The 16234-nt window shown below is 46.0% G+C and overlaps 1 long non-coding RNA gene across 3 annotated transcripts; it reads right to left on the bottom strand.

Moving 5' to 3' along the window:
* Window positions 1-1600: 1600 nt before the first annotated feature.
* Window positions 1601-8585, bottom strand: LOC309643700. Of its 3 annotated transcripts, XR_014254001.1 has the most exons (3): window positions 4650-8585; window positions 3675-4331; window positions 1601-2509 (listed from the first exon to the last, which is right to left on the bottom strand). It is a non-coding gene; the product is annotated as an uncharacterized lncRNA (long non-coding RNA). The 3 variants fall into 3 exon arrangements; XR_014253999.1 differs by having other exon boundaries at window positions 2872-8585; XR_014254000.1 differs by having other exon boundaries at window positions 3675-8585.
* Between the last annotated feature and the right edge of the window lie 7649 nt (window positions 8586-16234).

Genomic DNA, 16234 nt, shown 5'->3' with positions numbered 1-16234 from the left:
ATCTAAAATAAAAATAAGATTATTTTTGTCATGCTGACTCCACTGCTTGAAAAATTTGTTTACTGCCCCCCAAATTTTTCATGATGAATGCAGTAAATATAAAACTTAATTTTAGCTCCCTAAGATAATATATGCATTTGCAAATTTGAACCACAAAGTAAATTATTTAATAATAGTCACTGATTTCTTTAAGCTGACTTAATGAACTAATATCAGCAAATGTAAGGCCTAAGGGCACTAAACTAACTGTAGACTCAGATTACAGCCAACAGAATTACTCATTTAATATCAGTGAAATTATTCCTGCACCTAATGGCAAACCTAAGGACTGAGTTACATCTTTCACTAAGGATGTTACCTAGGATGAACAGTATATGTTTATTAGGAAATTAACTACATGAATGGAAGAGACCAGACTTCAAAATCTAATTTTTATAAATATGCTCTATGTTCTCATTGGATAAAACTGGTTATTAACCAATTTTCCAGAACAGCTGTACAGAATTTCTGCATGGCAGCCAGCTAAATGGTACAAAATAACATGTTTAAGCTGTAATAGCTTATCATTTCATTGAAATAAAATTGCGGCTATAAAAAGTGCTCCCCAAAGCTAAGGAAAATATACAAATATTTTAATTAAGGCAAATTCGTTTTTAAAAAATCAGGCTTTTAGTAGTGACTGCTTTGTAAACAAAGGATGGGTCGGAGGAGAGTGCCTTAAACTCAAGCCTGACATTCAGGCCCATGTCACCCTGTAAACCCGCCCTGAACAATTCTATTTTCTATTTGAGAAGAGAAACCAGCTGTGGGTTGGGTTTACTAGGTGACGTGTGATTGACTGACTCACCTGCTGGAGCGGCAGTGCACTCTCTCACCTTTTGTTTATGGGGCCTTGTTTCTGAACACGTGGATCTGCAGAAAGAGCGAGGCTCAACCTTCTGCAGCCTCTCCGCGCCTCCGCCCTACCTCCCCCCTCCCCCATCTATGGGATTGTTTCAATTTCCTATTTGGACCCAGTGGCAATTCTTCGTCTACATAAATAGTCCCTCTTCGTGAAATAATTCTCTTTTGATAGGTGGTTACTAGCAGTTAACAACCATTCATTTACTTAAAAATGAATAATAAACTTTATAAACTAACCATCCATTTGCCCCTCCTCTCCAGTCCCTGCCTGGGTGAGTTGGTTATTTTCAGCCTTTATTCTTGAGGAAGCTCTTGCCGGGTGGGGGAAGGAAAGAAAGGAGGGAGGGAGGGAGGGAGGGAGGGAGGGAAGGGGGGCGGCAGGCACTAGGAGAAGAAGGGTACTAGTGAAGGAGAATTAGGGAATATGGAGGCTATGGAGAATCAAGATCATTAGTGTTCAGTGAATTAGAAAAAATAAAACAACCTGCGTTCTTTCCCTGCGTTCCCCCCTCTGCGTGCCGGTTTTTGTGCGAGCCTTGCTGTCGGCGGGTCCTTTTCCCCCTGCCTGGGCACCCCTACCTCCCCCTTAATGCTATTTCAGCTTTTCCTCTTGCAAATTTCAGAGCCAGCTCCGAGATTATTGAGGACCCTTAACCGAAAGACGGAAATAATAGAGGTGCTAAGAGTGTTTTTGATGTTCTTAAAAGGCAAAAACAAAACGCCCTCTTCTAAACAAGGGCACGCAATTGTACCTGATTTTTATTTTTATTTGCGGGGGGGGGTGGTGGGCGCCGGTTGAATGAGACTACTTTTTAATATGATTTAATACTTTTCCAAAAAAGTTTAAAAAATTCCCCTATCATATTTAATCAGCTGCAATTATAACACATTCGAAATGAATAATATGCCTTGACAGTATTTTTATTGTTATTGTTCATTGCATGATGTTCGACTGCTTTAGAAGCACAGGAAAGAGAAGTAACGCGCTACAAATGGGGAATTACCCTCGTTTAGCATTAAAATTCATTTAGATAAAATTGCCACAAACATTTAAATGGGAAGATTAGTTCCCCCTCACGCCTTATTGCACTCGCTCAATGGTTCCGTTAAGAACATTTTACACGTTGGAAATTCCGTCTTCTCAGACGGCTTGCTGTTTCCTAGTTACCCACATTCAAAGCAAAGGCAGCAGCAAAGGCAGCCGCAGCAGCAGCAGGAAAAAAAAAAAAAAAAAGTTTTGGCAACTGGTCTGCAATTCATCCGCTTCTGGCCCCAGCCTCCCCTACGCCCACAGCAGCCCGCCCCCACCCATCACCTTTCCCCTCCCCACCTCTTCTCCCCCCCCCCCACGAGGTAACTGGCAGAGTCCTGTCGAGGAAACACGTTGCTGAGCTGTATAGTGTTTGTATATAATGTTAATACAAAGAACTATCAAAAAGCCAGTCTGTCCCTCTCCCAGTCTCCCCACTCCTGCTTCTGCTCTGAATTGAGGGTTTACTTTGAAAGCGCTTAGTTTCTCACATCCCCTGCTCTGAGCCCACAAGGCACGTTTTTTGGCTTTCTTTTCTGCCGGGACATTTCCAGGAAATTCACCACTGCTTCTTGCCTGTTTTAGAAACGTGTGAAAGAATTACTTTGAAAAGTCCGTGCAACGTCTAGTTTCTCCCTCTCCTTTCACTGTCTCTCTCTTTCCTTCTCCCTCTGCCTCTCCCTCCCTCTCTCCCCCTTTCTCTCCCTCCTTCCCTCTTTCTCCCCCCCTCCCTTCGCAGAGCCGCTGGAAAAGAAGAACGTCGGCTTCGACTGCCATCTTTTGGGGATTTGGAAAAACGACTCGGTAGGAATCCGAGGGAGGCGGGGGTCGCGAGGGGTGGGGGGAAACCCCTTATTATCCTGTGTCGGAACTGGCTCCCTTAATCTGATGCTTAAATATTTGATGTGGAAAAATTACCCATAAAATTAGTTACTAACAATTTCAAATTGAAATCACTTATCGAATTATAAACGCATTAAAACTGTATGGATGGTATTAGGAGTTCCTCGGGAAGCAACGGGTGTTCTCCTTCCCGTGCGCCCGGCCGGAGAGCTTCGCCCCGGGGAGAGGCACCCCCGCGGAGCCCGGGGACGGGGTGGGGAGGGCGGCGCTCGGGGCGCGAGCGTCCCCGCCGGGGGAGGGGACGAGCGGCGGCCAGGCCCGGGCGGAGACTCCGGCTCGCTCTGCTCTAGGGGGCCGGGAGAAGGGAGAGGAAGGAGCGGAGGTGGGAGGCTCCGACCCCGGGAACTAGGCGCCTACTAGGAAACTTTGTTCTGAAAAGCAAAAACACCAGCGCCACCCGCCCCCTCCCGCCCGCGTCTCCCACGCGGCGCGCAGACTTTGCGCGCAGGGTTGGTTGCTGTGAGCAGCGCCCCCGGAGTCTGCGGCCGGGGCGGGAGGGGAGATGCCGGTGGCCTGGGGCTGGGGCTGGGGCTGGGGCTGGGCCCGCCTCCGCGCGCCGAGAGATCCCGCGGGCGGCGGCGGTAGCTGCGAGGATCCGGGCCTGAGCGCGGCGGCCCCTGCGTCCTAATCCTGAGTCCTGGGCGGGTGCAGGGCGGACAGGTCTCTGCGTAGAGCCCAGCGCACCCTGGGGGTGGGGGGTGAGGGATCGGTTCCGGCACCTCCAATAGCCTCCTACCTCCTCCCCAACCCAACAGGAAAGTCAAGTCTAAGGGGCTGCAGACTTCGTCTCGGGAGACGAGGCGACCCCGGGTCTGCGCAGAAGGTTGTGGAGAGGTACCTCCTGGGGGACTCCGGGCCCCCTTCCCTCCGAACGGCTCGGCTCGGGGTGCTTTGTGGTGGACGAGAGGCTTCTTGATGGACTCTGCCTCCGAGTCCCGCCGCGACTCCGGGAGCGGGACTGCGAAGAACTTGGGACCCGGGGGCACTTGGGACCTGGCTAGCGCCCGCCAGGCGCAGCTGGGGAGCCGTGGGCAGCACCCCGACGCCTTAGGCAGGAGCTCCTCGGGATCACTTTAAAGCCTCTGCAAACTTTCTCCTGCCTTTCGGATCCCAGCAGGTCCTCGGCCCAAGTGAAGACAGTAAAAACCTGCCGATGCAGAACTCCCGGGTAGGCGCTTGGACGCCGGGTGGAGTGGCGTGGAATGGGGTCGTGGGGCGCCCTGCCTGGCCGGTCATTTCACCTCGTTTCACTCCCCTCTCCTGGGCCACCCCTCACCCACTTGACTTTGGGGCAGCCCGTGGCACTCAGGTGGCCAGGTGCAGAGTCTACACGAGGTTGGGAATCCCAGGGCCCAGGACAGAACGCTGAAGGAGAGAGAGTGGGAAATCGCCCCTTGAGGGGGTCGCTGATGGCGGGGAGGTGGGGTGCGGGGGGTGTCTCATTTTGGCCCCATCTGCCTGCCAACGAGTCCTAACATTCTCTCCCAAGGCGGAGCTGTAAAGGAAAAAAAAAAAACCCAACATACTGAGCAATCAGTTAGCCAACATTTGAGCTTTTAAGAGTCTTTGCCCTAAAAACGGGTATCCCGGTGGTCTTGGCGGGGAGATGAGGGGCATTTGAGGGTCTCAGTTACGGCGGGCCGCGCGCTGGGGTCGCCCTCCCGCGTCCTGCTTACTACTCGCCCGGCGCGCTCAGCCCACCGCGGGGAAACCCAGGCGCTGAAGCCCTGGAGAAAAGGGATTTAGTTTTAAGCCAGTCTCCCATTGATCGGGTCGGTAATTCCTACCCCTGCCCACTCGCAGACACACTCACCTCTACCCTAAAGCATTAAGTTCATTACGCGAGCAATGATCTTAATCTCCAGGCGGAAAACGAGTCCCGGGACCTCGCTGATTGGGGAAGCAGTGAATAAAGTCACCTGCTCCCGCACCCGCCCGGCCGGCTCCTCAGGGCGGGGGCTTCGAGTGGCAGAGCAAGCTGCGCAGGGGTCCCGCGTTCCACGCCGGGGCGTTTCCCGCAGGGGTCAGGGAACCCTGTGTCTGCTTTCTTCGGGATGGCGACCTTCTCGAAGGGTGGGATTGCGCTCGCTCGCTTTCTTCCTCCCCTCCCTTCTATTTTCTTCTTGGGGCTACCCCCTCGCACTTCCGCGCCCTCTTCCTCCTCCTTCCCCCCAAAGTGGCGCGTTCCCCTTCCCTTCCAAGTGTCCCCAGGCACACCCCCCCCAGCGCCCCCGCCTCGCAGCCGCAGGTCCAGCACGCAGTCCGGGTAACCCATCACCTTTTGGCGCCCGGCTACTTCACCCACCAGCGGGGTCATGGGTGGATGGGGATCGCTCAGCGAAGCCCTCTTGAAGCCACTTGCCTAGGGCACCCTGGGGCCTTTAAACAACCGGATTCCTCGATCTAGGGGAGATCCCTGCGCCCATTGATAATTCCAATTCAAAGAAAGTCAGCGAAGCGGCAAACACCCCTCGCAGCCGCTTGCTCCCCATTCCCACCCCCCCAACACCACCCTCATGCCTTGGCATCGAGCAGCGTCTGACACCGCAGGGAGATGGAGGCGAGCCACGCGCCCCAGTCCTTACTGGCAGACCCACGAGGCGCCAGCTTGTTCTGGAGACTCAGTTTCCACCGGACAATCATGCAAGCGGGGAAAACACAACGCGATGGCTGTGTAAACCGCGTTTCCCTCACCACCACCACCCCCCCCCCCATCTGATTTTCAAAACATGCATTTTCAGGTAGTCCTAAACTGTGAAGAGCGAGCTTTGTGTGTTATCTAGTGGGGGTGGGGATGGAAGAGGAGGAGACTCCCACCGCCCGCTCCAGTCTTTAATGTCTGAAATAACGAAATGCCTGTGTGGCAGCTGCTGCTTGAGCCAAAACTAACTCTTTGGAAGACAGAAAAGAGTGAAAGGCAAAGAAAGACTGTTCATTTTTTTTCCTTTGGTGCCGTTTGGGATGTCATCTGTTTCCTTGGCGACTGTGTTCAGCCCCAGGAGCCCCTGGGCTCCTGGATTGTTAGGGGGGAAAAAGCATGCTATTTCTGCACCGTCATTTATCACTGTCACCGCATAATGATTCCCCTTGCAGCCCCTTATTGATGTTTGTAATTGCATTATCTCATAAAGGAGGATGATCAATGAAACCGAGCCGTGCATTCTGGGGTCAGAGGAAGCCAAAGTACTGTTTGTCCCCTCTAATACAACAAGTACTCATTATCTTTAGGTCTGCATTCAAAAAATGATCTGATCTGGGGCTGACCCTGTCGGACATCCCAACACTTTTTAAAACGCGGTTTGTGTAACCTTTTGCTTAAATGCTAAATCAAGTACCTGTCTTGCATTTCAACGAAACAAGATGCTAAAACTGAATGGGAAAAGGGTTTCTTTTTCTTTTTCCTTTTTTTTTTCCCCCGGGAGGGGTGCGGGGGTGCGATCTTCTGAAGATGCGCGCAGTTTTACACTGCAACTGCTTAGTGAGATAATGTAGCAAAAGCAACCCCCATCAACAAGGGACCCAAGTTATCTAATGAATGAAAAAATTGGGGTGATGGGGGAAAGGTATCTGGGAGCATTTAACAAGGTCGGTACTAAAAGATCAGAATGAAACTACATCCGGTTTAATTAATAAGAGCTATAAACTGAAATAATTCCCAGTGATTCTGCCCTTGCTTCTCCCTTTTACAGAGTCATATCTCTTCGTTTTAGATAAATGACTTTTGTGCCTGTTCGATTCTCACAACAATAACTAAATCAGTTGCACGCTCTGTATCTGAAACCTTCTACAAACTCCAGCAAATAAAAAGAAGTTCATTTGTCTATTAAGGCAAGTATTTAGTTGAGCAGAAATGTCCCAGTAACACTGAATGGAGTTCATGTAATCCCAAGAAAATCAAGTCATCTTGTTGCACTGAAGTAAATGAAAAAATACAAAGGAGGAAAGGTCCAAGTGTAATTTTAAACTAAATGCATTATTGGACTGTCACAGTGAAAACTGTGCTTGTGTGGCTGGGATGGAGGGAGTGGACATCAACTTAGCTCACATTTAACTGAAAGGTTTTATAAAGGAAACAAGTATCCCAGGGTTGGTTATCATTTTAATTTGTGGAAAGAGGAGAAATGGAGACAATTTAAATTCATCATCTCAGTACATTAGGGTGAGTAACCCCTTCAAAGACAAAATTAAGCGAAGAGCTTATTTTAAACATTGCAAGGCTGTATTACCAAAAATAAGTTTCCAGTCTTCTGAAGATGAATTATTCCATGTTAATAAGACTACCAAAAAGAGAAAAAAGAAAAGACTAGGACCAGTTGTTTATTTTAAAATTCTAGAAATAATTTCTAAGTAATGTAAATCAATATTTTAAATAAAAGATCTAAATGAAAAACCTTCACCATATAAGAAAATGAGGACTAGTTAAATAAAATAGTGTGTCCCGATAATTTGACACCTTGACATAAGACCTTAAATCGAATGATAGCAAACGAAGGGCAAAAATACTCCCCTTTGGAAAAAGAACCTTAATAATAAAGCTTAAAAAAAGTTTTAATTGTGTCAAACCATCATTTAATTTTCCTCTAGGGCAGATTCTTCTAAAAAGTATTATTTTCCAGGAATTCTGTTAAAGCACTTTTAAGTAGTATGTGTTTTGTATTGTTTAAATATTCTGGCACTTTCGTTCTTTGAAAATGCTCAAACTGAAATGCATATGCAGCCACGTATATATTTACTATAAATGGTGTCTTGTCGTTAACATAAAATATTAAAGGGAAAATAAAACTTTGGGCTTTGTCAGTTGAGACAGAATTTTTTAGCATAATACTCTGATTTTCCAAAACACACAAATGAAACGCCTTGATTTTAACCAATCAACACAAATCTTTCTCTTATTTGGTTGGGGATCTGGCATCCTGTACGTTTTCTATTTTTAATATTTACTGTTATAGCCCACGGTTAAAATAATGAAAAATTAGTTTCGTTTCAGATATTATTTATTTATGGAACGAACATGATTAAAACATAAACACACACAAACTGCAGCTGCAACAGAAAAAAAAAAACTTGATTTACGGTTATTAAATCTTTGATCGCCATGTTAATGTTTCTTTTTCTACCTTTCATTTGCATTTTAATCTATCGAATCTTTACAATTTTGCTGCTTCCTATTTCAATGATTGATTACAGGTCTGAAATAAGAAAAACCAAGCCTAGCTTTTCTTTTTCCTTTCTTCTATTCGCTTTCTTTTTTCTCCCCCCCCCCCTTCCCCCTTGGTAGATTTCTGAAACTTTCTCTCAATGCTAATGTGGACGGGACAAATTAATTCTGCTCCTTTAAATGTCAAAGATATAAATAAAAAATGTTTTCTGTCCCAAATGTGAATATTTTCCCAGCCGTTTGTTTTCCAGTCGTAAAAGATCATCCCAGCAAAACGCAATTAACAGTGAAACACACACCCACGGCGGCGTGGATTTTTTTAAAAGGACATATTTTTGTGAGTTAAAGAAAGGTGAGAAGTTCATCGTCCCTTCATCATCAGTAGCCTGGCCGCGGCTTCTTTTCTCTCTTACACACACTCAGAGATTTGGTCTCGAGTTCTATCTGTGATCTAAGTCACACAAACAAAAACAAGCCTGGTGGGGGCTTGCGGTGCTTAAGTTGATTTCTTGAGACAAGCAGTATAAAGACAAAAGGGGAAGCGACGCAGGACTGTTTGTTTTCTTTCCCCAGCTTACCACTGCCCCTTTGCCCCTTTCTCCCCCCAGCCCCCCCCCCCCCAAATCCCTCCCCCGATTTCCCCCGCTTCGCGGATAAGATGGTCATTTGTTGACCGCTTTGCCGGTACGCGTCACTTTTCGCGCTGGCGTGAAAGCGAGTGTGGCGGTGGTTTTGGACGGCGCCGGCCGGACGTAGGCTGGGCGCATCCTCCCGGCAGGGCTGGCGGGGGCGGGGGCCCTGGGACTCTGGAAGGCTCTGGCCGGGAACAGATTGCGCCTCGGGCCCGGCTGGGGGTCGGGGTCGGGGTGAGAGAGGCGCACCTCGCCGTAGCAGAGGAGGCGAGCCTCAGGTGCGAGAGCCCAGGCTGGATGGGAGCGCGTGCAGCCTCTCCCGCCAGCCGCAAGTCTGGGCACCTGAGCGGAGCGCCCGCACCCCCCAGCCCAACTCCGCGTCCGCGCCTCCGGGCCGAGCCCTCTCGGTGAGGTTTTAATGCCTGCGGGCGCAGAGGAGCAGCCGGCAGAGGCGTGAGGACCGACTTCTCCGGCGGGTCCAGGCTGCTCGCGCTCTTGTCCGCGTGTGGCGCGCTGTGCCCGGGCGGAGGGCGAGCCGGGGGAAGTCGGAGGGATGGGACGCCCCCACCCCGAAATCTCTGTGTGGGCAGGCACACCAGCAAGAATCGGGGTGAGGGCCGTGAGAGGGAGAAATGGCCCAGGCAGAGTCTTTCCAGATCGTCCTCTGGGCTCCGTGCGCACCCAAGGGCGTGCCCACGGACGGGGGCGCAGAGCATCTTCCCCCGGCCGGGTCCCCCGGGCTCTGCGTAGCTCCTTTTCTCCTAGACACCCCAAGGGTGGCTGCCGCGAGGGGGTCGATCTTCATTAAAGTGGACGCACCAGGCGGTTAAAATAGAGAGAGAGGGGGAAAAGACATTTGATCCGGGTCGACCCTTTGTCTTGAAGCAGATTAGGCAGCCTAGAAATAGGAGGAAAAACAGAAAGTCTAGACAGGAAAACTTACTGTGTTCACAAAATATAAAAATGAACCGAGCGGTCTGGTACCTCAAGGGGTGAAGATAGATCCTTGTAGACAAGCGGGAAGACAAGACTGGGAAGATTTAAAGTGAAAGAAACGGCAGATCATTAAGAAAGTAATAGTAACGTGTCCCATACACTACGGTTTTATTGTTGGGTAGTAACTACCCGATTTATTTATTGCCAGGTCTATATAATAGAGATAATGACCACAAACTCAAGATAAATTCTTAGGCGCCCAGCCGGACAATTCTTTTTTATTTAAGAGAGCGAGTCTGAAAGGTGAGCCTCATTTTCCCTCCTCAAAGATCCGTCTTGCCTTCTACCATATTAAAAGCATGACATGCAAATAAATAAGTGCTGCGGGGTTTGTGTGGGTAGGCCTGCAGAATTTATTTCAGGTGAGAGAGGAACATACACTGAATATGAATTTCCGCAGAAGCTGCGGAGTGATGTCTTCTCAGCCGCCCTCTCCTCCCAGTGTCCCCCCCTTTCTGTGGGAGCAGAGAGCGTCCCCTGATAAAAACATTAATGTGTCATGTCTCAACTCCCTGTTCCTTGACATATAGGTTTGGGGAGAGGTGAGGGGCAATGAAAAATGCAAAATGCGTCCCCAAAGTAGGTTGACTTGCTGGGACTGCTTAAGGCGATTCCCGCCGACAAAGGGAAGGGTGAGTTGCAATTACGACTTCCAGTAGGGGGGCGGTATCGGAAATATGTTAATATTTCGAAATATGCAAAATGGTGCAAAAAGTTTGCTGTCCACGATCTGGTGCGGGCCCTCACCAGCTGGACAGGTCCCAAGGGGACCCTCCTGGCTCTTGGACCTGTCAGCTTTTCTTGGCCCTCAGTTTCTCTCCCCTGCGCAGGGTAAACAGTCCTAGAGTCAGGTGATGGAATTGTAGATGACCTTGCTCGTTGACCGGCGAGGGCAGAAGGGATAGGGCGGCCTCAGGTATTGGCTCCATCTGACGCAATGGCTGCAAGAATATTCACCCCGGCTGGCCTTGAACAAGGCGGCCTCCGAACGCTTCTCACCTCTCACCTGCGCTCGGCGACAACTCAGGCGGATCGGAGCCTGCCAGGATGAAGTCAGCATTCTCTTCCGATACTTTTTCCCCTTTCTTCCTCATTTTTTGGGGTGGGGAGTAATTTCAGACATAGAGTGTTTCAGTCTCACAATAACCACTTATATTCAGAACTTCCTTTGATATGTTTGGTCAGGATGAAGACACCTGACAGTGAACCGCGATGAAAAAGAGAGTCGCAGAGGAAAAGGGAGGGGCTGTCGGGTGGGGTGAGGGAGAAGGGTGTGTGTGGAGGCGGGGTGGGGAGATAGAGACCAAGAGGCAGCGGGGAGTAGAAGGGATGGGGTGGGGGCAGGTAAAGAGAGAAAGAGAGCCAGAAGCTGAGAGAGAGAGAGAGAGAGAGAGAGAGAGAGAGAGAAGTGTCTGTTGCAGTAATTAGGTGGTTTGTTCGAGGGATGATATTATGAGGCTGAGAACGAGGACCGTCCTCGTCAATCTTTTACAATCTCGGTGTCACTCAAGCACAACTTTATCTTTTAACCAGAATATCTGTTTCAATGATTTCCATAAGCACATAAATTATAATCTTCAGAGCCTTCAGTATTTCTTTCGGTACTTTATTAAGTGTTATTGCAGAAGCCATTTATGAAGTGAATGATTCAACTTTTAATCTTCTGAACATTAAAATGTATTCGACTGAGTTTCCTTTTCCAAATAATCTGAAATAACAAAAAGAAACTAAGCTCATTACATGAAAAAGTGACAAGCGCTTTGCTCTCAGCCTGGCAAGTTGCCTTACTCACTTCAAAGGATGATAAACTAATTGTTTCCAGAGTTTATAAGTAATTAAGCTATTATTCGGAGAATTTATGAAACAGTTTTATTTACGATAGAATTTTCTAGTTAGAATAGCCGAAGACAAGTCTTCAAAAATACCAAGATTTTCATAGTTGAAAATTTGCCCTTATTGTTAATAATGAAAGCTATTTTTATTTTTAAAAGCATTAGAAAATGTAAATAAGTATAGTTTTGGTCCAGAGTATGTGCTAGGTGGAGGTCATTATGTATAATTAATGCTGAAAGGAAAATGAACATGTAATGGCTTCCAAAGATTAAAACATCTGTAACTACCAAGTTAAGTTTTAAAAGGTTAATGTTAAAAATCATTCAGCTCGATTCATCTAAATGTGTCAGGTAGGAAAATATATATCTAGTGTCTTTTCTTACAATTCCATATAGAAAGTTTACAAAGAAAACCTTAAAAATCTTTTCAAATATATTAAATTCAAACAAACTTTTTTCTATATTTCAATTCATGTTTGTCATTTAAAAAATTAGTTTTGCCCTAAATGAAGAAATATTCATTAAAGGAAAAAGTTTAAAAATTTTAAATTTTTTAAAAATTATTTTAAAAATTTCAACAAAATGGATGGACCTTAGTTTAATAGACATATTATTTATATGTAACAATTTACTATTTTGATATATTTTTTTCCATCAAGGTGGCATCAGCTTGGTTTCTTATTTTTAGAAAAAGTCTTTTTCATTGTCACATGGAGCATTTGAAAACTAATGGGATCTTCATTTTAGAAGAAAACATCTTTGAAAAAGAACAAGAAGTAAATGTGAAAATCCAAGTAAATGACTATAAAATCTCACATAAAGTAAAATAAATTTTCTGGAAGTCTTTTGCAAAAAAATTAAATTGTGAGCTGGTTCAATACCCACTCCCTTCACTACAAAAAGTGTGAGTTGGCTATAACAATCATTAGAAAGGGTGGAATCTCAGACTAGCAAAAGATATATAAGACATAGACACTTGTTTCAAGTAAAATTTCTCTAAAGCAAAAGTCTGGGGTTTACTGGAAATTAAATACGAAATCTTTTGTGTGATTCAGACCTGTCATTGTGTCACAACGTCTGATTCGATATTTGCTGTAATACATTTTCTTTATTTTAATAGACTAGCATTACCTTATTAAAAAACAAAAACAAAAGTACCCTAGTTAGTAGCATTGCAAACCCAATTGTCTAACACCATGCCATGATTGACCTTTTGGACACCAGGCACACTTGGATTCACTTTAGGACACTTTGCTGTTTCAACTGACTTCATTACAGAAAGACAATGGTGAGTTTTTTGCAGCTGGTACCTGCAGTATGTCACACGACGCATGGGCCATACCTTGCCAAGACAGCCACCAGTGCGATTCACACCAGAGCAGGAAGTCAATTCTAGGCAAATTTTTATAATAGGAAATATACTGTTATGATTAAGGGGGAATGAATTCTTTTTGCACATCCCTCCACAGTCTTAAGGAGACGATTATAAGCCTGTTTTCTGGTTTCCTTGCAGTAAAAATATTGCCGTGTTAGGGGTGCTGCGATGACTTTAATGGTTAAGGATTTTATGGTACATTGAATTCAAGATGTCCATAAAAATACAGTCCAGATAGAGACATACTGTTGTACCACACTTATGCCCAAGTTGAAAAGGATTCTCCAGTGGAGAGTGGTGGTGGGGTGCGATGGGGATGGCGCTAAATCAGCGACCAAATTTCCAGGTACTTTGATTAACAATCCTGACTCTACAGCTAGAACATCATGTCTTTTATCTTAAATGGATCTTTTGCCTGGTCTCTAAATGATGTTACTATATTTCTGCTTTGTAAATCACTTTGCATTGCAAAATGTGGTAAGGAATTGCTTTAAATTATATTGAATATAATAATAAAGTTCCTCTCTCAAAAAGCTCCAGATTTTTTCTGGAGGAGTCCTGATTCCTAAGGGAATAGTCCTCTGTCCTCAAAGTTGTGAAGGTCTCTTAGAATCCTGAGATGCTTTCCTTTGATTTTCCCTGCTTGGCCACCAGACAGTGCCTTATTGTTCCAAAGCAGTTGCTAGGGTAATTAATACCTGTACTGATTAAGTTGCTTCAATGAAATAAAAGGTGACTTTTCCACCAATGACAGGACTGTGATCCAGCAGACTGAAAAACAACATGCCGTACTCCAAAGAGAAGAAGGAAACACAACTACTAGTGTGCCTTCCCCTTTCATGAAAAAAAATCCACATTTTTACTAGCTTTCACTGAAATTCTGTGTTATTCTACTCCAGGTCTTGCCTTAAATCTTTGTATATTTCTAGCATATTACATGGAATCCTTTTTAAGACCGAAAAAGCTCTGTGTGTGCACGCGTGTGCACGTGTGTGTTTTAAAATCTTGAGCACCTAATGTCCCCTAAGCTGTGAGCAGGACATGGGGGGTGCTGAGATTAACAGGACATTGTCTCTGCCCTCAAGAGCTCAGCCAGGGGTGGAGCTGATAAGAAAACCACAGTCCCAATCCATAGCAGTATACACAGGTGCTGTGGACACACAAAAGTTAAACCAGCAACCTGGAGGAAGAGAGCCCCTGAGAGCCTTTGTGGTGGGCTCAAGGCAGGAGGAATAGAGATCAGGAAATGTTTTTTTTTATATCCAAGTTCAACCAGGAAAACAGAAGCCACTCTGAGTATTATATATAAGGGAAAGAATTGACCATAGTGAATTGGTTACACAGGGGACAAGAGGGGCTTCGAAGGCAACCAGAGCTGAGCAATCTCAGAAGGCTGTTGCCCCAGGTAGACCAGATGGACAGAGGAAGCAGGTATCAGACACCAGGGGTCAGTCACCTCGTAGAAGATGTAACAGGGCAACGTGTCTAGTGGAGCTGGAGCTATGGAGAAGATAAGCGAGAGAGAAGTATTCTGCAGTCTTTTCTTTCAGTCTCTAATCCATCACCAGGACCCCCTTTCAGCTAAATCCAGCAAGAAACCAGCTGATGCAGAACCTGGGAAACACCAGATCAGCCCTCCTACAGTATAGAGCAGGGCAAGGAAGAGCTTTGATTGCAAACTGTACCAGGAGAAGCACAGCTTCTAGGCAGATGTGACCCTCCAGTGGTCTTTTCTTTTACCAAGTGAAAAGTGTTATTGTTAATTTCTGAATAGACTAGTTTGAGAATGTTGAAGGAGGAGAAGGGTAGTCCGGGCAAGGGCACTGGGTTGGGAGAGAAAGTGGCTTACTTAGAAAATGACAAGTTTGCCACTGTAGCTGGAGCAGAGAAGCAGGAGGAGATATGGTAGGACATAAGTTGAAAATTATAACAGCTAATGGTGTGAAATGACCAGTGGCTTCTGTAACAGCTCAACTTGTTAGCAAACATTAACCCCCAGAGGCCAAGGTAAAACAGATTATAGGGACTAACACTGCTAAAATAGAGACATAGGTCTCCATACAGGTGCACTGGAGCCCATTGGCACATGGCATTCCTACAAAGAAACACGGGCAGCCTTTTTGACTACCTTAATTTATACTGTTGTTTGAATCAGCCACAAGGCCAGTGGGGACATCGATCCAGTCATTTTCGTGAGCAAATTAGAAATTGTTCACTAATCCCAAGGAGACATCCTTGTAGCCAGTTTGGTGTTCAGAGGGCTAAATCAAAGATTTTCTATACTCCCACATAGTAGGAATAACTTGATCTGTGACCTCACAGACATCAAGCTCATGAATGATAGTCTGAAGGAGGTGGGGCTTGAGAAGCCAGCAAGGAGGCTGTTGTGATAACAGTGGAGTCCAGGAGTGAAAGTGATGAATAAGAGAAGATATTTAGGAGACAGGAGGCTAGTATGGATGTAGGGGGTGGGGAATAAAGAGAAGATGAAAGAAAGGGCATGGTTTCTGGTTTGGAAATTTGGGCAGATTGTGGTTCCATTTGCTGGGGCAGTAACTTTAGAAGAAGGGGCATGTTGGAAAGAAGAATGATAGCTTGGTTTTAGAAATTTTGAGTTTGAGAAACTTGTGGGTTATCAAGATAAGATGTTCATTCGGAAGATGAAGACATAGCCTTTTAGTAGAGAGGAGTGGGCTGGAGATAAAAATTTGAGAGGAGCCATTGGAGTACATGAAATCATTCTGGATCTCTTTCAGGAAGTTTATGGTGAAGGAAAGTCTTGGAGTAGGGCTGTCAATAAAAGGGAACATGGTGGGGGGAGGATATCCGATTTTGAAGATGGGGAAGACTTGTGCATATTTGTATAATGAGGGGAAAGAGGAGGGAATGTTGAAATTGCAACAGAGAGGTGTTAAATATTGGGCACATCCATCATGAGGGTGGGAGATTGAGCTCTGAATCAGCAGTGGGGTATGCTAGTCTCTAAGACTGAAGGCAAGTGAAGGCTACAGATGTATGTCCAGGTAGGGGTTGGTGGAGGAAAAATTTGGGGGCAGTTCATACCTGATAACCTTAATTTTCTTTTTTGAGATATGGGTAGTCATTTGATGATGAGTGAGGGGTTAGGAGGGTAAAAAGGTTTTTGCACTGAAAGTCCCATATCCTGCCAGGAAACCCACTTGGCCCTGGACAAACCAGGAAAATTGGTCACCCTAAGGGTAGCAGAAAGGGAAAGACTTGAGAAGGTTAAATGTTAATATCGCAATGGAAAATGGGAGAGGGAGCTGACCAAAAATGCAAAGCTTGCTTGTCAGTGTCAAGGACAAAAAAGGAATTGGAGACCAAGGGGCAGCCTTTTGTGCATGGCTGTGTGATTTTCTTCAGCAATGTTTAAGCATTTTGAGT

This window comes from Balaenoptera physalus, assembly GCF_965194825.1.
Source record: "Balaenoptera physalus genome assembly, chromosome: 15".
Lineage (NCBI taxonomy): Eukaryota > Metazoa > Chordata > Mammalia > Artiodactyla > Balaenopteridae > Balaenoptera > Balaenoptera physalus.
Note: the sequence above shows the minus strand (reverse complement) of the source record. Positions and strands in the feature narration are given on the sequence as shown.